Source organism: Canis lupus, chromosome 38 (assembly GCF_003254725.2).
Source record: "Canis lupus dingo isolate Sandy chromosome 38, ASM325472v2, whole genome shotgun sequence".
Classification (NCBI taxonomy): domain Eukaryota; kingdom Metazoa; phylum Chordata; class Mammalia; order Carnivora; family Canidae; genus Canis; species Canis lupus.
Genome location: NC_064280.1, coordinates 5,671,843 through 5,697,895, shown reverse-complemented (window position 1 = coordinate 5,697,895; position 26,053 = coordinate 5,671,843).

Below are 26,053 nucleotides of genomic sequence, written 5' to 3'. Positions count from 1 at the left end.
AAGAGTATTGCAGGTATCCAGAGAAGACATGGTGGTATTTTGGGGCTAGAGTGGTATATGGAGGAAAATTAGGAGGATTTGAGGTGATAAGGCAACATAGTATATGATCTGTGTGACTGTATGACCTGGGGGAGAAGGAGGAGTCATCAAAGGTTCTCCTATTATTTAAAAACCAGGTGAGCTGTGATTACATTTGCTAAGAAACAAGAATGTCAGGAATTGGTGGGAAAAGGATGATGAGTTTAGTTTTGGATGCACAGAAAACAAGAGAATTGGGAAACATCTAAGTGGATATGTCCAAGAGTGTTGGACATGGGAGTCTGAAGGTAAGGGGAGATGTCTGGCCTGCAGGTACAGACTTGTAAATTGGAAGTAATGAAGTCATTAGAGTACATTAAATGATGAGGGGGAAGAAGAAGAGAGGAAGGCTGAAGACAAAACTGAGGAATGATAATCATGAAGAGCAGGACCAGTAAATTTTTTCTGCATGGGGCTAGACAGTAAATATTTTAAAAATCTGCAGGCCATATGGTCTTTGTTGTAACTACTCAGTTCTACCATTGCAACGTGAATGCAGTGCTGTTCATTTTTTTAAATGAAACTTTTTTTGTTTGTTGTTTATAAAAACAGGCCATAGTTACTAGCCATTGGTCAAGAAAATAGAAAAGACCTGGTAAAGAGAAAGGAAAGACAAGAGGGTGTAAAATAGCAGAATACCAGAGGAAAGGGTACTTTAAGAAGGGATGTAGTCTAGAATTTTAAATATAATAACAGAAGGTGTAAGACTTTCAGATCAGTTTAACTATCTTTGCCTGGTAGGGGACTATTTATTCACATTCCATCCAGGAATACATCAGTAACTTTTTGGCTGTCCTTTATGAAAAGTTTGAAACTGAATCATCCCTAAACTTCCATTTTGTAAAACTTGTCAATTATATAGATTAATAGGTACATTTAAAAATTGTTTTTTTGTTCTTTAAAACAATAACAACAACAAAAAAACAAAACAAAACAAAACAAAACAAAAGCCCTTTTGGAATCCCTGGATGACTCAGTGGTTTAGCGCCTGCCTTGGGCCCAGGGCATGATCCTGGAGTCCCGGGATTGAGACCCACGTCCGGCTCCCTGCTTGGAGCCTGCTTCTCCCTCTGCCTGTGTCTCTGCCTGTGTCTCTGCCTCTCTCTCTCTCTTTCTCTGTGTCTCTCATGAATAAATAAATAAAATCTTTAAAAAACCAAACCAAACCAAAAAAAACAAAAACAAAAACAAAAACAAAAAAACCCTTTTTAATCGTTTGCTTTAAAAAAGAAAACATTCACAATGTCTATTTAGAGATACTTGTATTTTAGTTTAAGAGTTAATAATATCCTCTGGTTTGTCAGCCCCTGGCAATTCTTGCAAAAGTATAGAATGTATTACATTTTGCAAGATTTTAAGTTGTTATTTATCACTTATCTATGCCAAACCATTTGGGCTACCTAAGTACTACCTAAGTCTTTCTGGAGCACCCTGCAAACAGTGTGCACCGAGGTCCAATCCACACGCAAAAAAACATTCCCAGTGGGGAACATATATGGGGTTCCTTCTGTGACCATGCACAATTATAGATTTCTTTTGTGAGGAAATGGCATGGATAGCAACATGTCTTTGGATGTCCCCTGTATTGAGTTTGAGCATTCTGACTCCTTTAGGACTTTGGGGTTCAGGTATTTTCTCAAGTTATCTTTGATTTCTTCTATCTGTTGTCACTGATGTTTTGTTCTAAAAGTGCACATCCTCATCTCATTTCTTTTATTTCTTTTTCTTTCTTTCCCTAACTAAAAAAAAAAAAAAAAAAAAAAAAAAAAAAAAAAAAAAAAACTTAAATGGTATAGATGATTAGTCTTTTTAAAATCTATTTGATTCATTTCAAATAACAGACTCTATTATCTAGAGAGTATGTCTGTAGGTAGTTTTCATGGAGTTGCTACTAGCATATTTTCTGAGCCTTTACATATCAGTGAGTATAATTCCAGTACTTTTGTAGAAAAATGAGTGCTACACTGAATGTATTTTTTTTCCATACTCTTTTCTGTCCCTGTTAAGATCATTTGATTGTTGTTTTACTCATTTGGATGTAGGAGTAGATACTTAAGGCCTAATTTTCATTCCTTTGTAAATAGCTCATTTTTTTCTCTTTTTTTGACCTCTATCAAAATTTATTCTTTAAATATGCAACTCAAAAAAAAAAATTACCATCGTGTTTTCTTTCAGTATAGTGAGATTTTCTTTTATGTATTTAGAGTAAGTTTTGTTGACTTTCCTAATTTTAAAGTGCTTATTTTGTTCCATCAATTTTGATCTCATTATCCATTTTATTCTGCATAACCATATTTTCTGTGATGAGATTCTGATTCTTTAAAACTTCCAATTGGCAAATTATATCTAATTTAAAATTTTAGGTTTTTTGTAGTCCCGACTCACTTCTGTCAGCTCTGCTTTCATCTCAGTTTATGTACCAGTGCATTTTGCATTTCATATTTTGTCTTCTGTGTCTTATAGTGCACATTTTTTATTTTATACATTTTTTTCTGATGGCATATACAAATGACTTGGATTTTTTTCTTTAGTTTTTGATATTAAATCTTTTTAAATTTATAATTTTCTCATATATATAAGATTGCCCCAAATTTTTTTCATATTCCCCCTTTTGTTTTCTGTTTGGTCACCCTTGATTTTCCTCACAGTCATTTTTTTTTAATCACTTTAAATTTTATTTTTATTTTTTTTAATATTTTAATTTTTTATTGGTGTTCAATTTACCAACATACAGAATAACACCCAGTGCTCATCCCGTGAAGTGTCCCCCTCAGTGCCCATCACCCATTCACCCCCACCACCCGCCCTCCTCCCCTTCCACCACCCCTAGTTCATTTCCCAGAGTTAGGAGTCTTTATGTTCTGTCTCCCTTTCTGATATTTCCCACACATTTCTTCTCCCTTCCCTTATATTCCTTTTCACTATTATTTATATTCCCCAAATGAATGAGAACATACACTGTTTGTCCTTCTCCAATTGACTTACTTCACTCAGCATAAAACCCTCCAGTTCCATCCACGTTGAAGCAAATGGTGGGTATTTGTCGTTTCTAATGGCTGAGGAATATTCCATTGTATACATAGACCACAGCTTCTTTATCCACTCATCTTCGATGGACACCGAGGCTCCTTCCACAGTTTGCTATTGTGGACATTGCTGCTAGAAACATCGGGGTACAGGTGTCCCGGCATTTCATTGCATCTGTATCTTTGGGGTAAATCCCCAACAGTGCAATTGCTGGGTCGTAGGGCAGGTCTATTTTTAACTCTGAGGAACCTCCACACAGTTTTCCAGAGTGGCTGCACCAGTTCACATTCCCACCAACAGTGTAAGAGGGTTCCCCTTTCTCCACATCCTCTCCAACATTTGTGGTTTCCTGCCTTGTTAATTTTCCCCATTCTCACTGGTGTGAGGTGGGATCTCATTGTGGTTTTGATTTGTATTTCCCTGATGGCAAGTGATGCAGAGCATTTTCTCATGAGCGTGTTAGCCATGTCTAGGTCTTCCTCTGTGAGATTTCTCTTCATGTCTTTTGCCCATTTCATGACTGGATTGTTTGTTTCTTTGGTGTTGAGTTTAATAAGTTCTTTATAGATTTTGGAAACTAGCCCTTTATCTGATATGTCATTTGCAAATATCTTCTCCCATTCTGTAGGTTGTCTTTTAGTTTTGTTGACTGTATCCTTTGCTGTGCAAAAGCTTCTTATCTTGATGAGTCCCAATAGTTCATTTTTGCTTTTGTTTCTTTTGCCTTCGTGGATGAATCTTGCAAGTTACTGTGGCCGAGTTCAAAAAGGGTGTTGCCTGTGTTCTTCTCTAGGATTTTGATGGAATCTTGTCTCACATTTAGATCTTTCATCCATTTTGAGTTTATCTTTGTGTATGGTGAAAGAGAGTGGTCTAGTTTCATTCTTCTGCATGTGGATGTCCAACATTCCCAGCACCATTTATTGAAGAGACTGTCTTTCTTCCAATGGATAGTCTTTCCTCATTTATCGAATATTAGTTCACCATAAATTTCAGGGTCCACTTCTGGGTTCTCTATTCTGTTCCATTGATTTATGTGTCTGTTTTTGTGCCAGTACCACACTGTCTTGATGACCACAGCTTGGTAGGACAACCTGAAATCTGGCATTGTGATGCCCCAGATATGGTTTTCTTTTTTAAAATTCCCCTGGCTATTCAGGGTCTTTTCTGATTCCACACAAATCTTAAAATAATTTGTTCTCACATGGTATTTTGATAGGGATTGCATTAAACGTGTAAATTGCCCTGGGTAACATTGACATTATCACAATATTAATTCTGCCAATCCATGAGCATGGAATATTTTTCCATCTCTTTGTGTCCTCCTCAATTTCTTTCAGAAGTGTTCTATAGTTTTTAGGTTATAGAACCTTTACCTCTTTGGTTAGGTTTATTCCTAGGTATCTTATGCTTTGGGGTGCAATTGTAAATGGGATTGACTCCTTAATTTCTCTTTCTTCAGTTTCATTGTTAGTGTATAGAAATGCCATTGATTTCTGGACATTGATTTTGTATCCTGCCACACTACCGAATTGCTGTATGAGTTCTAGCAATCTTGGGGTGGAGACTTTTGGGTTTTCTTTTTTTTTTTTTTTTAATCTATTTTTTATTGGTGTTCAATTTACTAAAATACAGAATAACACCCAGTGCCCGTCACCCATTCACTCCCACCCCCCGCCCTCCTCCCCTTCTACCACCCCTAGCTCGTTTCCCAGAGTTAGCAGTCTTTATGTTCTGTCTCCCTTTCTGATATTTCCCACACATTTCTTCTCCCTTCCCTTATATTCCCTTTCACTATTATTTATATTCCCCAAATGAATGAGAACATATAATGTTTGTCCTTCTCCGACTGACTTACTTCACTCAGCATAATACCCTCCAGTTCCATCCACGTTGAAGCAAATGGTGGCTATTTGTCATTTCTAATAGCTGAGTAATATTCCATTGTATACATAAACCACATCTTCTTTATCCATTCATCTTTCGTTGGACACCGAGGCTCCTTCCACAGTTTGGCTATCGTGGCCATTGCTGCTATAAACATCGGGGTGCAGGTGTCCCGGCGTTTCATTGCATTTGTATCTTTGGGGTAAATCCCCAACAGTGCAATTGCTGGGTCGTAGGGCAGGTCTATTTTTAACTCTTTGAGGAACCTCCACACAGTTTTCCAGAGTGGCTGCACCAGTTCACATTCCCACCAACAGTGTAAGAGGGTTCCCTTTTCTCCGCATCCTCTCCAACATTTGTTGTTTCCTGCCTTGTTAATTTTCCCCATTCTCACTGGTGTGAGGTAGTATCTCATTGTAGTTTTGATTTGTATTTCCCTGATGGCAAGTGATGCAGAGCATTTTCTCATATGCATGTTGGCCATGTCTATGTCTTCCTCTGTGAGATTTCTGTTCATGTCTTTTGCCCATTTCATGATTGGATTGTTTGTTTCTTTGGTGTTGAGTTTAATAAGTTCTTTATAGATCTTGGAAACTAGCCCTTTATCTGATATGTCATTTGCAAATATCTTCTCCCATTCTGTAGGTTGTCTTTGAGTTTTGTTGACTGTATCCTTTGCTGTGCAAAAGCTTCTTATCTTGATGAGTCCCAATAGTTCATTTTTGCTTTTGTTTCTTTTGCCTTCGTGGATGTATCTTGCAAGAAGTTACTATGGCCGAGTTCAAAAAGGGTGTTGCCTGTGTTCTTCTCTAGGATTTTGATGGAATCTTGTCTCACATTTAGATCTTTCATCCATTTTGAGTTTATCTTTGTGTATGGTGAAAGAGAGTGGTCTAGTTTCATTCTTCTGCATGTGGATGTCCAATTTTCCCAGCACCATTTATTGAAGGGACTGTCTTTCTTCCAGTGGATAGTCTTTCCTCCTTTATCGAATATTAGTTGCCCATAAAGTTCAGGGTCCACTTCTGGATTCTCTATTCTGTTCCACTGATCTATGTGTCTGTTTTTGTGCCAGGACCACACTGTCTTGATGACCACAGCTTTGTAGTACAACCTGAAATCTGGCATTGTGATGCCCCCGGATATGGTTTTCTTTTTTAAAATTCCCCTGGCTATTCGGGGTCTTTTCTGATTCCACACAAATCTTAAAATAATTTGTTCTAACTCTCTGAAGAAAGTCCATGGTATTTTGATAGGGATTGCATTAAACGTGTATATTGCCCTGGGTAACATTGACATTTTCACAATATTAATTCTGCCAATCCATGAGCATGGAATATTTTTCCATCTCTTTGTGTCTTCCTCAATTTCTTTCAGAAGTGTTCTATAGTTTTGAGGGTATAGATCCTTTACATCTTTGGTTAGGTTTATTCCTAGGTATCTTATGCTTTGGGGTGCAATTGTAAATGGGATTGACTCCTTAATTTCTCTTTCTTCAGTCTCATTGTTAGTGTATAGAAATGCCACTGACTTCTGGGCATTGATTTTGTATCCTGCCATGCTACCGAAATGCTGTATGAGTTCTAGCAATCTTGGGGTGGAGACTTTTGGGTTTTCTATGTAGAGTATCATGTCATCGGCGAAGAGGGAGAGTTTGACTTCTTCTTTGCCAATTTGAATGCCTTTAATGTCTTTTTGTTGTCTGATTGCTGAGGCGAGGACTTCCAGTACTATGTTGAATAGCAGTGGTGAGAGTGGACATCCCTGTCTTGTTCCTGATCTTAGGGGAAAGGCTCCCAGTGCTTCCCCATTGAGAATGATATTTGCTGTGGGCTTTTCGTAGATGGCTTTTAAGATGTCTAGGAAAGTTTCCTCTATCCCTACACTCTGAAGAGTTTTGATCAGGAATGGATGCTGTATTTTGTCAAATGCTTTCTCTGCATCTAATGAGAGGATCATATGGTTCTTGGTATTTCTCTTGCTGATATGATGAATCACATTGATTGTTTTATGAGTGTTGAACCAGCCTTGTGTCCAGGGGATAAATCCTACTTGGTCGTGGTGAATAATTTTCTTAATGTACTGTTGGATCCTATTGGCTAGTATCTTGTTGAGAATTTTTGCATCCATGTTCATCAGGGATATTGGTCTGTAATTCTCCTTTTTGGTGGGGTCTTTGTCTGGTTTTGGAATTAAGGTGATGCTGGCCTCATAGAACGAATTTGGAAGTACTCCCTCTCTTTCTATCTTTCCAAACAGCTTTAGGAGAATAGGTATGGTTTCTTCTTTAAATGTTTGATAGAATTCCCCTGGGAAGCCATCTGGCCCTGGACTCTTGTGTCTTGGGAGGTTTTTGATGACTGCTTCAATTTCCTCCCTGGTTATTGGCCTGTTCAGGTTTTCTATTTCTTCCTGCTCCAGTTTTGGTAGTTTGTGGCTTTCCAGGAATGCGTCCATTTCTTCTAGATTGCCTAATTTATTGGTGTATAGCTGTTCATAATATGTTTTTAAAATCGTTTGTATTTCCTTGGTGTTGGTAGTGATCTCTCCTTTCTCATTCATGATTTTATTAATTTGAGTCTTCTCTCTCTTCTTTTTAATAAGGCTGGCTAATGGTTTATATCTTATTAATTCTTTCAAAGAACCAACTCCTGGTTTTGTTGATCTGTTCCACAGTTCTTCTGGTCTCGATTTCATTGAGTTCTGCTCGAATCTTTATTAACTCTCTTCTTCTCCTGGGTGTAGGATCTATCTGCTGTTTTTTCTCTAGCTCCTTTATGTGTAAGGTTAGCTTTTGTATCTGAATTCTTTCTAGTTTTTGAATGGAAGCTTGTATTGTGATGTATTTCCCCCTCAGGACTGCTTTTGCTGCATCCCAAAGATTTTGAACGGTTGTATGTTCAATCTCATTAGTTTCCATGTATCTTTTTAATTCTTCCTTAATTTCCTGGTTGACCCTTTCATCTTTTAGCAGGATGGTCCTTAACCTCCACGTGTTTGAGGTCCTTCCAAACTTCTTGTTGTAATTTAGTTCTAATCAAGGCATTATGGTCTGAGAATATGCAGGGGACAATCCCAATCTTTTGGTATCGGTTCAGACCCTATTTGTGACCCAGTATGTGGTCTATTCTGGAGAAAGTTCCATGTGCACTTGAGAAGAATGTGTATTCAGTTGAGTTTGGATGTAAAGTTCTGTAGATATCTGTGAAATCCATCTGGTTCAGTGTATCATTTAAAGCTCTCGTTTCCTTAGAGATGTTGTGCTTAGAAGTCCTATCGAGTATAGAAAGAGCTAGATTAAAGTCACCAAGTATAAGTGTATTATTATCTAAGTATTTCTTCACTTTGGTTATTAATTGGTTTAAATATTTGGCAGCTCCCACATTTGGGGCATATATATTGAGGATTGTTAAGTCCTCTTGTTGGATAGATCCTTTAAGTATGAGATAGTGTCCCTCTTCATCTCTCACTACAGTCTTCAGGGTAAATTTTAGTTTATCTGATATAAGGATGGCTACCCCTGCTTTCTTTTGAGGACCATTGGAATGGTAAATGGTTCTCCAACCTTTTATTTTCAAGTTGTAGGTGTCCTTCTGTCTAAAATGAGTCTCTTGTAGACAGCAAATAGATGGGTCCTGCTTTTTTATCCAGTCTGAAACCCTGCGCCTTTTGATGGGGTCATTAAGCCCGTTCACGTTCAGAGTTACTATTGAGAGATATGAGTTTAGTGTCATCATGATATCTATTCAGTCCTTGTTTTTGTGGATTGTTCCACTGAACTTCTTCTTAAAGGGGAATTTTAAGAGTCCCCCTTAAAATTTCTTGCAGAGCTGGTTTGGAGGTCACATATTCTTTCAGTTGCTGCCTGTCTTGGAAGCTCTTTATCTCTCCTTCCATTTTGAATGAGAGCCTTGCTGGATAAAAAGTATTCTTGGTTGCATGATCTTCTCATTTAGGACCCTGAATATATCCTGCCAGCCCTTTCTGGCCTGCCAGGTCTCTGTGGAGAGGTCTGCTGTTACCCTAATACTTCTCCCCATAAAAGTCAGGGATTTCTTGTCTCTTGCTGCTTTAAGGATCTTCTCTTTCTCTTTGGAATTTGCAAGCTTCATTATTAAATGTCGAGGTGTTGAACGGTTTTTATTGATTTTAGGGGGGGGAATCTCTCTATTTCCTGGATCTGAATGCCTGTTTCCCTTCCCAGATTAGGAAAGTTTTCAGCTATGATTTGTTCAAATACATATTCTGGCCCTCTGTCCGTTTCGGCGCCCTGGGGCACCCCAATTAAACATAGGTTTTTCTTTTTCCTCAGGCTGTCATTTATTTCCCTTAATCTATCTTCATGATCTTTTAATTGTTTGTCTTTTTTCCTCAGTTTCTCTCTTTGCCATCAACTTGTCTTCTATGTCACTCTGTCCTTCTTCCACCTCCTTAACCCTTGTCGTTAGGACTTCTAGTTTGTTTGTTTGTTTATTTTTGTTTTATTTTTTAAATATTTTTATTTTTTTTTATTTTTTTATTTTTTTAATTAATTTATTTATTATTTATGACAGTCACACAGAGAGAGAGAGAGAGAGAGAGGCAGAGACACAGGCAGAGGGAGAAGCAGGCTCCATGCACCGGGAGCCCGACGTGGGATTCGATTCCGGGTCTCCAGGATCGCGCCCTGGGCCAAAGGCAGGCGCCAAACCGCTGCGCCACCCAGGGATCCCAGGACTTCTAGTTTGGATTGCATCTCATTCAATTGATTTTTAACTTCTGCCTGATTAGCTCTAAATTCTTCAGTCATGAAGTCTCTTGCGTCCTTTATTTTTTTCTAGAGCCACCAGTAGCTGTATGATAGTGCTTCTGAATTGGCTGACATTGAATTGTAATCCAGAGTTTGTAACTCTGGGAGAGAGGACTGTTTCTGATTCTTTCTTTTGAGGTGAGGTTTTCCTTCTAGTCATTTTGCTCAGTGCAGAGTGGCCAAAAACAAGTTGTATTGGGAAAAGGAGAAAAAGAGAGGAGAGAAAGAAGGAAAGAAAAGAGAAAAAGAAAAAAGGAAGAAAAAAGAGAAGAAAAAGAGAAAGAAAAAGAAAGAAAGGAAAAAAAGGGTGGGGGAAGCAAACAGAAATCAAAAAGGAAAAAAAAAAAAAAAAACCCCACAGTGGAGTATCTTCTGATTCTGTGTACTTCAAGTCCCTTGACTTCCCTGGAACTTGTCCGTCTCGCTGGTCTTCTGGGGGAGGGGCCTGTTGTGCTGATTTTCAGGGGTTAGCACTTGGGGGAGCTGCTCTGCCCCTGCCTGGTGCAGGGCTCAGTGGGGGTAGTTCACCCCATGAGGCCCCAGGAGGAACAACCCCAGTGGCTGCGGCAGCTCTGCAGCCCTGGAGTCAGCTCCCGCAGTAACTCCAGAGCTCTCCGTCTGCAGGGCCTGGAGGCTCCGGGGCGGGCCGCTGATCTGCTCAGCTCGGGGCAGGAGCGTCCTCGCTGTCCTGGGCCCTCCCGGCCTCTGCCTGTCCCTGGGTGGAGGCCGGATCCTGGGCTGTGTCCCGGCGCCCTGTGCTCTGGGCCTGCGCTGTTGGATTCTCGCTCCCGGGCCGCGCAGCCCCCTCCGCGGAGCCGCCCCCGAGCCCCTCCGAGCTGCTCCGGGTCCCGCCGGGTCCCGCCGTGCGCGCTGCAGCCCTTAGGGAGCTCAGTGCACTCTCCCGGGGCACAGGTGCCTGTTAGTGTCCCCGGGAACCCGAGGGCATCCCCGCCCTCCTGGGGTCCTCCTCCATCTCCCTGCGAGCCCCTTTCCCCCGGGAAGGTTGGTGCAGCTCCTGCTCCCCCGGGACGGGGCTCTCCTGTCCTGGGGACACTCACCCCGGCCTCAGCCCGGCTCCTCGCGGGGCCCCTCCCCCTTGAAGGCCTTTGTTCCTTTATTTCTTTTTCCCCGTCTTCCTACCTTGATAGAAGCGCGAACTCTTCTCACTGTAGCATTCCAGGTGTTCTCTCTTTAAATCTCAGGCTGAATTCGTAGATTTTCAGGATGATTTGAAGGTTATCTAGGCAATCTGGTGGGGACAGGTGACTTGGGGACCCTACTCTTCCGCCGTCTTGTCCCTCCTCCCTCACAGTCAATTTGAACATTAACAATATTTTTTCACGTTTTAGAGTAGGTGTCAGATTTATATATAAGCCCCGTTTCAGTTAGGGTTAAGCCTATGCTGATGAAACAAGGACCCCCAAATACAGTTGCTTAAGTAAGATAGAAATTTGATTCTTCTTCCATAACAGTCTAAAAGTTAGATTGATGGGGGCTCAACCTGACATGACCATTCAGGAACCCAGGTTCCTTCTATCTGTTCATCTCAAAGAAGGTTTTCTTTATCTGTCAAGTCAGAGCTGGACAACTACCACACCATGTTTCAGTCTGAGAGAAAGGGTAGGTGAGGAAGGGAAGGTCAGGTGGTTTCTTTCTGTCTGTCTGTCTTTCTTTCTTTCTTTCTAGATTTTATCTGTATCAGAGAGAATGAGCAAGCACAGGCAGGGTGAGGTGCAGAGGGAGAAGGAGAGAGAATCCAAGCGGACTCCACATTGAGCACAGAGTGCGACATGGAACTCAGTCTTAGGATGGTGAGATCATGACCTGATCTGAAGTCAAGAGTCTGATGCTTAACTGCCTGAGTCACCCAGGCATGCCATGTAACTTTCTTTTAAGCAAGTTCCTCAAGTTATAAACATCATCTCCACTCACATACCATTGTTAAGAACTTTATTACATCCTCACCAGCGGCTGAAAGAGAAGCTAGATAATGTTGTCTGCAGCTAGATAACTATCTGATCGGTGAAGGCCCTATTGCTATGGAATAAGGAGAAGTAGAATTGGATGGAAAATGGTGCCAACCTCTAGTGATTCTGTTCACAATTCTTGCTTGTCTTTTTATTCTATAAGAAAAAAGTTTTCCTAAATAATATGTATCAACTGTCAATGTACTTTTCTTGGGAGCACCAGAATAAATGCTTCCCTAAGCTCTACCTGTCTCTTACTCAACTTGTTGACTTCACATCTCAGAATATAATGCCTTACTTTCTGTCTTCTTGCACCATGCCCTGTCTTATTGTAGTCCCTGAATGCTCATGAAAAGGAAAGGCTGATAGAATGAAATTGTCTTGAGCCCATAAAAAGAATCATCGAAAAATTCTCAGCAAGGACAATGGAAAGTGGGATATGGGAGCAAAGGGACATATGCTTCTGTGTATTGAATACAGCAAAATGACACCGTACACAATAGCTAAAGATAGGATAGGTTAGATGGGAAAAAGTTGGCCTCCTTTCTACCACAGATGAAACCACATTATTGGAGTCACTGGGAAAAATATGGAACAAGATTTAAACTTCATAACTTAGCATTTAAGAAGTGAAGTATTTTCTTACACTATACCTGATCAGTCCCTCAGCAATTATTTTTTCTGTTTAGAGGACATTTACTGCAATGGAGCCTTTCAGAGTTACACATTTTGTTTTTGCAACTGTTATAGCTATAGTTAGTAGTTAATCTACTTTCTTAGGAGGCTGTTTAGAGGGAGAAGATTGTGCTAACATTCTCAGTCTAAGTGGCAGAGGGCTATATATTTTGAAACAAAAAAAATCACAAAACTTTCTGCGTGTTTTTTGGTTAGATTATATTACTTCCCAAGGCCTTGGGAGAGCCAAAGATTTATAAAGTGCAGCAGTAAAGAGGCTAATTTTGTTTTTCTTTATAACATGTATGATTACATAAAAGAAATTTCATCTACAAAGTAATTTGCTATGGAGAATTTAGTGTAGATAATTTCAATAATATTATTTTTAAAATAGCATTTTAGAAACTTTTTGGAATTGAGCTTTGCATAGGAATCATATATTTGTTCTCTAAAAATAACTCATCCTTCTTTTTCTTGTTGCTGCTGGGTTTAATTTTGGTAAATTTCCAAAATAATTCTTTCTGATTTTATTAAATATGACATGCAAGCACATTTGATAATACTATTTGTCATTATATGTGATATGATGACAATATGAAGAAACTGCTTTTACTTCACTGAGTGCATGGGAAACAACCCCAATAATTGATGCTCTAGGTTAGGAAAACAAAACATGTTAAATACACCAATCCTAATTAGTTAATTAATTAAAGTTAATAAAATTCAAAGTAGTCCTTTTTTTTAGCTTGAAAATTATATAACACTATTTTATCTGGGTGGATAAATTGCCAAGTAATTTTTTGAAAAAAGGAGAACAATGACTGGAAACTGATTTAATTACTATGAAATTTTATAGAAGCATATTAATAAAACATTCAATACAGTTGTAGATATAAACAAATCTGGTAGAACAGAATGGAAAGTATGGAAATAGAGCCAAGCATGTATGAAAATTTATTAGATGACAATTAGAATTGTAGAAAACGATTTTAGATTCTTATTTCATACTATGTAAAAATAAATGCCTAAGAGGTCTACTTCTGACCTTTCAATTTTTAGTTTAATTTATTTAGTTAAATTTTTCTTTTAAAATGTTGGGATGTTTGTGTAGATATAAAAGGCTTTCTTTATTCCAAATTACACTATATCTTTCCATGTTTTCTGTATTTTTATAGTTTTTTTTAAATGTTTATTTCTCCTTGGTGAATAGTGTAATAAAATTTAAAAAAATGAAATCATAGAGTTAAAAGAAAACATAACATGGGAAATAGATGCAACATATACTTACAGAAAACGAATTAATATTCATGATGTATAGTTTATGAAGGGAAAAAAATAATGAAAATATATGTGCCTGTAGCTTTTAATAATATTATTGCTTATTCAATTTAAATTATTTTCTGTTAATTCTATATTCAAATTCTAGATTACATTCTTCTTTCTTTTTTTTTACAAATATATTAGAAGAAAATTGGATCTGATTCCTTTTTTTCATAATAGATAATTTGATCTCTGTATTGACTCTCCTCTTACTGAAATATAAAAAAAATAGACTTTATATATTTAAATTTACAATTTGGTGAGCTTTAACATGGTGTACATTAATGAAATCATTGATACATTCACAATAGTGAATATATCTGTCACCCTAAAACCTTTCTTTATACTCTTTTGTAATCCTTCCCTCCCATTCCATACTCTCCTTACGTACCCTACCTAGTTAACCAAAATCTGCTTTCTGTCACAGTTGCTTAATTTGCTTTCTCTAGAATTTTAAGTAAATAAAATTATATGCTATGTATTTGTATGTGTATATGGCTCTTTTCACTCAGCATACTTATTTTAAAATTCATCTATGTTGTTGCATATATGAACAGTTTATTCCTTTCTACTGCTAAATAGTATTTCATTGTATGGGTATGCTGAAATTTGTTTTTCCATTTACTGGTTGATGAACACGTGTTTTTTTTTTCCAGTTTAGGACACTCTCTTAGAGTGTAATGTATAGATTGTATGGTAGATGTATGGCTTAACTTTAAGGAAACTGTGAAGCTCTTTTTCAAAATGGTTATACAATTTTATATTTCTTCCAGCAGTGTATAAGAGTTTCTGTTCCTCCATAGCTTCACCAATATTTCAGATCATCAGTATTTTTACTTTTAAACATCCTAATAGATAGATACACAGTGGTACTTCATTCTGGTATTGATTTGTATTTCTCCAGTGTCTTCTGATGTTGAGGATCTTTTCTATTTTGTTATTTCTCTCATGCATATCTTCTTTCATGAAGTGTCTGTCCACACCTTTTGTCTATTCCTCTCCTCCCCCTTTAGGTTTGTTTTTCTTATTCCTGAATTTTCAGACTTCTTATATATTCTAACATTTTATCACATATGTCCCTTACAAATATTTTATCACTGTCTTCACTTGTCTTTCATATTTTTAGTGTCTTCTGAAGAGCAGACGTCTTTTATGAAGTCTAATTTATAAATTTGTTATTTTATGGATTATGTTGTGGTATCATATCAAGAAATTTTGCCTAATTGAAATAAACATACCTAATATATATCTACCATGTTTTCTTCTAGAAGTTTTAGAGTTTTAATTTTATATTTAGGTATGAAATTCATTTTCAACTAATTTTTGTATTTGGTATGAAGTTTGGATTAAAATTATTTTTTTTCCTTTTGACAATGGAAATCCAGTTCTAGCAGCTTTTTTTGAAAAAAATCAATTCTTTGATTTCTTTTTAAAATTTGTCAAAAATCAGTTGTTTATTTGTATGTGAGTTTGTTGATCTATTTGTCTATTTGTATGCAAGCACAAATTTGTGTTTGCTTTTTAAAAATAATTTATTTTTGGCTATTTTTCAGCTATTCTGGGTATGTTGCATTTATTTATTTATTTTCTATCAATTTTAGTTCCAGTTTTCCATTTCTACAAAAAAAAAAAAAATCTGCTGAGATTTGGGTTGAGATTACATTGAGTAAAGGATCAATAAGGTAGAAGTTGACACCAAATCAGTATTGAGTCTTCTGACCCACAACAAAAGTATATCTCTGTCTTAGGCATTCTTTCGTTTCTCTCAGTAATATTTTTTAGTTGTCAATGTGTGGGTTTCATACATCTTTTATGAAATTTATTCTCATGGATTCCATATTTTTGATGCTATGCAATTGATACTATTTTTATGTGTACCCCTATGTTTATTTTATTTTTAAAGTTTTAATTAATTAATTAATTAATTTTTAAAAGATCTTGTTTATTTATTCATGAAAGACAGAGAGAGGTAGAGACATAGGCAGAGAGAGAAGCAGGCTCCCTGCAGAGATCCCGATGTGGGACTTGCTCTCAGGAACCTGGGATCACACCCTGAGCCAAAGGCAAATGCTCAACCACTGAGCCATCCAGTGTCCTTTAAGTTTTACATTAAATTCCAGTTAGTTAACTTACAGTGTAATATCAGTTTGATGTGTACAATATAGTGATACACTTCCATATATCATGTGATGCTCATTACAAGTTCACCCCTTGGGTTGTCTGGATGGCTCAGTTGATTGTCTGACTTGGTTTTAGCTTAGGTCATGATCTCATTGGTCATGAGACTGACCTCCACATGGGGCTCCACACTCAGTGGGGCGTCTGCTTGAAGATTCTCTTCCTCTGCCGCTAGCCCCTCTTTTTCTCTTTCTCTTTCTCTCAAATAAATAACTCTGAGGAAGAAGAAGAAGAAGAAGAAGAAGAAGAAGAAGAAGAAGAAGAAGAAGAAGAAGAAGAAGAAGAAGAAGAAGAAGAAGAAGAAGAAGAAGAAGAAGAAGAAAGAAGAAGAAGAAGAAGAAGAAGAAGGAAGAAGAAGGAAGAAGAAGAAGAAGAAGAAGAAGAAGAAGAAGAAGAAGAAGAAGAAGAAAGAAGAAGAAGAAGAAGAAGAAAGAAAAAGAAAGAAAGAAGAAGAAAGAAGAAGAAGAAGAAAGAAGAAAGAAAGAAGAAGAAGAAGAAAGAAAGAAGAAAGAAAGAAAAAGAAAGAAGAAGAAAGAAAGAAAGAAAGAAAGAAAGAAAGAAAGAAAGAAAGAAAGAAAAAGAAAAGAGGAGCAAGAGCACCTGGATGGCTAAGTTGGTTAAGCATCCAACTCTTGGTTTCTGCTCAGGTCATGATCTCAGATCATGGGATCAAGCCCCATGTTAGGCTCCATACTCAGCAGGGAGTCTGCTTGTCCCTCTCCCTCTGCTCCTTCCACTCCCTACTCTCTCTCAAATAAAAAAGATAAAATCTTTTTTTTTTTAATAATTTTTAATTTATTTATTCATGAGAGACACAGATATTGAGAGAGGCAAAGACACAGGCAGAGGGAAAAGCAGGCTTCATGCAGGAAGTGCAATGTGGGACTCGATCCTGGGACTGTGGGATTCACACCTTGAGCCAAAGGCAGACATTCAGCCACTGAACTACCCAGGTGTCCCTAAATAGATAATATCTTAAAAAAAAAAAAAAAAAAGAACAAGTACACTCCTTAGTCCCCTTCACTTATTTAAATCATCCCCCCACCCTTCCCCATTTCCCCTCTGGTAACCATCATTTTATTCTATATAGTTAAGAGTCTGTTTCTTGATTTGCTTCCCCCTCTCTTTTTTTTTTTACCTTTTGCTTATTTGTTTGTTTCTTAAATTTCACATATGAGTGAAATCCTATGGTATTTGTCTTTTTCTGAATAACTTATTAATTTTTTTAAAGATTTTATTTATTTATTAATGAGAGACACAGAGAGAGAGAGGCAGAGACACAGGCAGAAGGAGAAGCAGGCTCCATGCAGGGAACCCGATGTGGGACTCGATTCCGGAACTCCAGGATCACGCTCCGGACCAAAGGCAGGTGCTAAACCACTAAGCCACCCAGGATCCCTAAATAACTTATTTCACTTAGCATAATATTGTCTAGCTCCATTCATGCCATACAAATAGGAAGACCTCACTCTTTTTATGATTATTATTCTGTTGTGTATATATACCACATCTTCCTTATCCATTCATCAGTTGATGGACACTTGGGCTGTTTCCATAATTTGGCTATTGTAGATAGTCATCTATTGTAGATGATGCTTCTATAAATATTGTGTACAAGTATCCCTTTGAATTAATATTTTTATATTCTTTGGATAAATACCTCATAGTGTTATTGCTTTTGAATAGTGAAGAAAACAGTCAACAAAACTAAAAAGGAGCCTACGGGATGGAAGAAGATATTTGCAAATGACATATATGATAAAGGATTCATATCCAGAATATGTAAAGAACTTATAAACTCAACCCCCCACCCAAAAAAAAAGATTCAATTAAAAAAATGGACAGAAGACATGAATAAACCTTTTTCTAATGAAGACATTTAAATGGCTCAATCTCGGAAAGATGCTCAACATCACTGATCATCAGAGAAACACAAATGAAAACTACAATTAGATACTACCTCACACCTATCAGAATGACTAAAATGAACAACATAAGAAACAACCAGGTGTTGGTGAAGATGTGGAGGAAGGCCCTTTTGTACTGTTGGTGAGAATGGAAAAAATACTGCCACTCTGGAAAAACAGTCTGGAATTTCCTCATAAAGTTACATATAGGGTTACCCTATGATACAGCAAATGATACTTTTTAAAGCTCAGTTTCAGTTGTTTCCTTTTGGTATATACACATAAAATTAACTTTTGCATGTTCATCTTGAATTATGTAACCTTGCTAAACAAACACTAATTTTATTCACAGCTTTGCAGGTTTCACTGAACTTTTGCCTGTATGATCAAGTCATCTGCAAATTACTTTACTTCTTTCCTGTGTGGATGCCTCTTATTTCTTTTACTTGCCTTTTTGCACTGGCTAGTACCTCCAGTATGATGGTGAACAGAAACGGTGAGTGGAGTCAAGTTCCCAATCACAGGGGCGAAAACCATCTCTCATCATTAAGTGTAATATAAGTTGTAGATTTATGGCAGACATCATTTATCTGTATTGAAGTCATTCCCTTCTTTTTTTAATTTGCTGAGAGTTTTATTGAACATGGATTATTGACAGACACTTTTTCTGAATCTATCAATTGATTATTTTTTAAAGATTTTGTTTATTTATTTATTTATTCATGAGAGACACAGAGACAGACATAGACATAGACATAGGCAGAGGGAGAAGCAGGCTCCCCTGGTTTCTGCTCAAGTCATGATCAGGATCATGGGATCAAGTCCCATGTTAGGCTCCATATTCGGCAGGGAGTCTGCTTGTCCCTCTCCCTCTGCTCCTCCTACTCCCTACTCTCTCTTTCTCCAATAAATAGATAAAATCTTTTTTAAAAAATATTTTTAAATTTATTTTTTTTATGAGAGACAGTACCTCCAGTATGATGGTGAACAGAAATGGTGAGTGGAGTAAAGATAAGGGGGAGCCTTATAGAGACTCCATCCCAGGACCCTGGGATCACGACCTGAACCAAAGGCAGACACTTAACATTGATCCACCCAGGTGTCCCTCAATTTATTTTTTTAATGTTAAAACAAACCTTCATTCTTGATGTAAACACTGGTTGGCCATGACATTATCATTTTCTTTTATTGTTGGATTTTTGTTTGCCATATCCTATTAAACATTGGGCTGTAGCTTTGCACTATTGTTTTTTTACAATGCCATCCTCTGGGTTTGGTGTTGGGGTTATGATATCCTCAAAGAATGATTTAGCAAATATTTACCCCTCTTCAGGTTTCTATAAGAGACTTTATAAAATTGGTATTATCCCTGGGTGGCGCAGCGGTTTGGCGCCTGCCTTTGGCCCAGGGTGCGATCCTGGAGACCCGGGATTGAATCCCACGTCGGGCTCCCGGTGCATGGAGCCTGCTTCTCCCTCTGCCTGTGTCTCTGCCTCTCTCTCTCTCTCTCTCTCTCTCTCTCTCTCTCTGTGACTATCATAAGTAAATAAAAAAAATTTTAAAAACAGTTTTTTGGAATTCACTAGCAAATCTAAACGGGTCTTGGGTTTTATTTGTGAGATTTAACAACACACACATACATATGTAGAGATATTCGTGTTATCTATTTTTTTCTTAAATCATCCTTGGTAGTTTGTGCTTTTCCAGGAGTTTGTCCATTTTATTTAAGTTGTTGAATGTTTCGGCAAAACATGTTCATGTTTTTCCTTGCAGTCCTTATAATTTCTGTGGAATTGCAATCTATAGTGATGTCAGCTCTGTTACTCTTGATATTAGTAATTTGTTTCTTTCTTTTCTTCCTGATCAGTGTGACTAGATGATCATCAATTTTGTTGATCTTCTCAAAGAATCAGATTTTGGTTTATTGATTTTTCTCTTTTTCTGTTGTGTGTTTTTGTCTGTCTCCTTCTTTTCTACTTTAGTCTCATTTCATTTCTTTTGCTGACTTTGGAAATAAGTTTCTTTCAAGCTTCTTAAGGTGAAAGCTACGATTACTGATTTGAGATTTGTGTTTTTTTTTTTTTTAATATGAGCATTTTAGTTTTAAAATCTTCTGTAAATGCTACTTTACATGCAACTAACAAATTTCGCTATGTTGTATTTTCATTTTCATTCAGTCAAAATACTTTAAATTTTCCTTGCAATTTCTCTCTGATGCAGCGTTATTTAGGAATGTGTAATTTAGTTTCCAATATCTGGAGATCTTCCAGATAGCATTCTACTATTTACTTTTAATTTAATTGCATTATGTTGAGAAAATAGACTTTCTCTGGCTTGAATCTGTGTAACTTTTTTTTTAAAGATTTTATTTATTTATTCATGAGAGACACACAGAGAGAGAGAGAGAGAGAGAGAGAGAGAGAGAGAGAAAGAGAGGTAGAGGGAGAAGCAGGCTCCATGCAGAAAGCCCAGTGTGGAACTCGATCCCGGGAGCATGGGATCACACCCTGAGCTGAAGGCAGATGTTCAACCGCTGAGCCACCCAGGCGTCCCGAATCTGTGTAAATTTTTGAGACTTTTTTTAGCACCTCCAAATGTGGACTACCTTGTCAAATGTTCCCTGACACTTGAAAGTATATTGTTGTTTGGTGTTATGGTCTATTTTTGTCATTTAAATCCATTTGGTTCATAATGTGGTACACAACTTCCATATCTTTCTTATATTCTACTTGTATCAGTTATTAAAATGTCCAACTGTAATGGTGGATTTGTGTGATTTTCCTTGAACTTCATCACTGTTTGCTTCATGTGTTTTGAATTGTTATTAGTAGGAAAAAATAGGATTATTATATCCTTTTAATGACATAATTTGTCATTATGAAATGTCCCCTTTCAACCCCTGTTAATTATTTTGTTCCTGAAATCTACAATGTCTGCTATCATTATGGCAACTACAGTATTTATTTTACTATTTTTAGCACAGTATATCTTTTTCTATCATTTTAGTTTTAACATATTTATGTCTTTACATTTAATCTGTGTTTTGTGTAAGCACTCCACACTTCTTATGTTTACTGCTTGTATGTTATATATTTTTATCTTGTTGGTTTCTTTATGTTTGAGTTACTATAAACAGAATATAATTGGGCCCGTATCTATTTCCACAATCTTTGCTTTTAGATTAGAGCACTTATGCCATTGATAATTATTGATCTGTTTGGATTGTAATCTATAATTTCACTATTTTCTCTATTTGTACCCTTTTCTTGTGTTTCTCTGTCCCTCCTCCTTCTTCTTATTTTGATTTATTTGGATATTTATAGAGTTTTATTTTACTTATATATGGTTTTAAGCTATACCACTTTACTCTTTGTTTTTTAGTGATTGCCTGATCATTACTTTTATTGTTTATAAATCTAGTAATCTTTAAAGAAATAGTAGAACAATCACTTTTCTTGATCCTTGATTAATGTTTGATTAAAATGGAGCTGATTTAATAAGTAGTCTTTTTCATAATCTTGAATAATTTAATTGCCTCTGACACTTAAAGTTGCATTACACATTTAATGATTTCAAAATTCTTTTTAAATATTTCAAATGCTGGACAGGTCCTTACAAGGAAACCTTACCTAAACATTTAGGCAAGTCTTTTAAATTTAATAAATTAAACTTAGGACACTAAATTCTAAGTATTCTAAAGCTATTTACAAAATTAGACATACTGTCTTACCTCTTTCAACATCAAATAACAAGTATAAAGTCATTTCTGTACTTCAAATTAGAGTCAAAACTAATCTTTCAGATGCGCTAATATTCCAGTTTTGTTTTAATTTTGTCCACACTGAGCATAAACATATGGAAATATCTGCATTATGAATTTGATATGCTTTTTCATTTTTATATTTGTCTTTATCTTTCCAGGTTGAAATGTTGCTAACTAAACTAGTAGGCTTACTTTTATTATCTTAAATGGAGGATGGGGTTAAAGATCTGGCTTGGCATATGATTGTGTACAGAGGATAGATTTTATAATTTTATATGAGGGCACAGGACACCAAATGATTTCAGGAAGATCCTACCTCACCAGAGGTGTATATGATGACTCTTTTATTTTCTTAATAACTGCTCTGTAAACAGGTGAATTTAATATATTTCCTTCTATTGAGGTAGGTTTCTCAATGTTTCCTGGTTATTATTTAAAGTTGCAAGGCTTGATTGGATTCAAGAGATCTCTTTAGGCTTTATTGAAATTTAATAACATCATATTTTTGACATATTATTTTTTAATGACATTCCATTTCAATTTTACATTTCTATTCTGTATTCTCATAGCTGTATGACCTTGAGCAATTATTTAATTTCTCTCAATTTCATTTTCTTCATATGTAAAATGAAGATGGTAACAGAACAGGTTCAGAAAACTGCTTTGAGCATTAAATGAGGCAATACATGTAGAGTGCTTAGCTCAAGGCTGACAGATAATACATAATTTTAGCTAAAAAGTTTATTGTTACAAAAATGCTACTAGTGACCTTCTTCATATTAAGACAAGGTCTTTGAGAATTTTTTTTTTCCTAATGAGGGGACTAGATTTGTGATGATATCAAGTCTTACTGAGATCAACAACATATTTATAGTGACTTTCTTGTTAAGTTGCATCACTTCCTGTGTAGATTGCCCTGCCATGATCTGAAAACATCCTGTTGCACATGTGTTTTAGTACATTAATTCATTGAATCTCTGACATATGTCTACATTTGCTTTTACTACTTACTACTAGATGTTGCTTGTATGCAGGAAAAGATGACCATATGTGTTTGTTTGGTTTGACATTTTGAAAAAAATTAACCAACACTCGTACTTCCAAGCATCATTAATTAAAGTAGTAAAGGAGTGATGTGATCTATAGTGTTTGTTTGGTAGCGCCAAGGCAACAGTTAAAGAGATTGGATTAGTGAAATGACAAGAGCTGTTATAGGTTTATCATTATAAGATACTCCAGATTACAAACAAATAATAGCTGCCTTGAGATCATATTTAACTTTGCTGTTTTATTCTTCATAATCTGAAGTAAATAAAATATTTGATTAACTTTTCATTTAAAATAATAGTTAATTCCTCATGCTAACATAGTCATTTCATTCACTGGTAACTTTAGTAATTCCCAGGGCACTGCAAAATGGGTCCATGGATGTATGTATGAGATGCCAAATGTTTAACTTGTTAAAGCTTTCAGAATCGTGGACTTTTGTGACTAAACAGGGTATTTGACCCCAAACCAAACACTTCACTTTTCACTGGATCTAAGGGAGATAACCTATCCAAACTAGCTTATTAATGAAAATTCTACTACAAAGAAGTGTTCATTAATTTAAAAACTTTTCCAGAATAGGCTATTAATTATATGGCAATAAGAAGGGTGGAATATTTATAAAGTTTTACCCATTTTTTTATTAGCATACTTCTTAAAACAAAATTATATTTAATTAACAGACTATAGCAGTTCAGAATATCAATGGAACTTTATATTTAGATAACTTAGTTCTTGTTTCTTGGCATTTTAAGCTTCACTGGAGCAGAGCAGTGAAAAGATTTTCTACATTTATGCTGTGTGTATTTCTGTCCCCAGGTTACAATAGCTTCTGCTTTAGAGTTTCATATTTTTAGTTTGTTTTACAGTTATTCTTTTAATACTCATTTAACATACTGAATCTAATAATGTAGTCATGAGAATCTATACTTGAGTAAAGACAATGGAATTAAGCTCACAGTTTAAATCTAATTTTATTCCAATCATTTTACAAACAAAGCAGTAAAACTTGCAGGTCATTTAAAACTTGGCGAATATACTTATATGAAATATGCACTGTGTCATTTCAAGGGATGATATTTCTTTTGGAATTAAAATCTTAAATGACTGTTTACCATTTATTATAAAAACAGAGATCAAAGATAATGATACAGAAGCTCTCTTCGAGTTCTTTGATCACTGTTATTTTGCTACTTGTATACTTTTATTTTGTATGTGCCTTTATTCTTAATATTTTTGAATACTTAACAATTTATAATGCTATTTAAGCTTGGAGGGACATTTTTATTATAAGTCTAATTAATTTTGCCTAAATATATAGTGTCTTTTCCTAAGGATACCTAATCAATTTTCACTTAAAAATAGAATCAACTAATAATTAATTTTCTAGAATCTATCATCCTCAGGCAGAGAATTTATAACTAGGCTTGCATTTCCACTGAAACAGAGCCACACATTCACAAAAATTCATCAATGCAAGTGATTGAAGGCAACAGTGTCTTAATTGTTCTGGAAATACAATTTTTCTACCAAGTGTTTTCTGTAGCTGCTTTAAGGAATATCCTTCTACCATCACAGTAGAAACAGCATAAATCACAGTAATTTTATGTTAATCTTGTGAAAACAAAAACTATTTTAACTCATTGTTTCTTCAGAAATTACCTTTACATGATATGCTGATGAACATGTTGGGAAGAAACCATGAAAATTCTTAATTCAGATCCCATGTATGAACTTTCTTAAAAGTATCCATATATTCACACGTTCCCTGATTTACATTATACCAATTCATCCCCTTACCCATCCCTAACATAAACCTTTAAAGCATATTCAGGGTTTTAAAATCAAGAGATAAAAATGAAAAGCAAGCCCAATTTGGAGATACTGTACTTATTTTCTATGTTTTAGTTGAACAAATTTTCTGTAGGCTTTTGGTTTCTCCTGGCACACAAATATTATGCACATGAATGATTTTATCTATAAAATAGGAAATATGTAATATTAGAAAACAATGAAAGTATACAGCTTAAATAAAAATATGCTTCTTATGCTGGGTGAATATGAATTGACCTATTAGACTGTATTGTTGTTAGCTACTTTCAAAATTATATCTCAACATTTCCTGGCTTTATAATGATCTATTTTATCTAGTACAGAGCTTCTTGACTGATAGCCTCTTAGCATGTTTCAGGTCTACTTGTTTAGATTTATTTGTATTGCTTTTTAAATCTGCAATTCACTTATGTCTTTTGAGATGCTTTAAGTAGCAAATAATCTTGACTCAAACTGGCTTAAATGATAAGGAAATTTGTTCTTTTTTTCCCAAGATCTTATTTAAATTCAAGTTAGTTCATATATAGTATAGTATTAGTTTTAAGGGTAGAATTTAGAGATTCATCTGTTCCATATAATACCCAGTGCTTATTATATCAAGTGCTCCCCTTAGTGCCCATCACCCAAATACTCCATTTCCCCACTCCAAGGAAATTTATTCTTTCTCATCAGCAGTAGTACCCATGTCTTTGTGTTATCCTGTTTGTTAACTTCCTTCTCAGAAGGTTTTCGAGGTGGTAACAATCATTCCAATTCCAGGTTTCATTTCTGGACATAGCAGTATCCCTAGGAAGATGGGGCTGAGGCTATTCTCCCCTATGTCTTAGGAATGATGGATACTTTCCCAGAAGTCTTGCCCAAACACACTTTCTCTCATGTCTGATTAACCAGAAATGGTTCATAAGCTCATTGTTTAACTGATCTCCATCCATAGAAATGGACTCTTGTGATTGAGAAGTCAATTTGTCAAGTTCCTGTCATCCACTTCCAAGAATATGAAAACACTAAAGGAGCCATTACTATTTAATTCATATATTAATTTGGGAAGAACTGTTATTTTAATAACATTAGGTCTTCATATAATGGAAGATGACCCATTTCTCCAGTATTTTGATCCTATTTTGCCTTTTGCCATTTAACATAATTGGGTAGTGATCCCACAGAGGGTTCTTTTTTTTTTTTTTAATTCTGTGACATTTTACAATTTTGCTAATTCCTGCTACTTCCATGTTTTGGTTAATGATATCAAAAAGAAAATTATTTCTAGTTGGATTCTAATTATTCTGATATTTTTAGTTGAATCCCTTTAAGTTTCTTATGATATAATCTCATCTTTTCTAAAAAAAGAAAAAAAGATGTTGCCCTCTCTTTTTGCCCAGAATTTTGTAATTTAACTTCATTGCCTTCTCTCATTGCATTTAATTAGAAACTCCACATCACTGTTCAGTATCAGAAGAAATGGTGATAGTGCCTCCTGTTTCCTGATTTTAATGAAACTTCCCTTAATAATTGTATATTAAAAGTACACTTTGATGGGGTGCCTGGGAGGCTCAGTCAGTTAAGCTGTCTGCCTTTGGCTCAG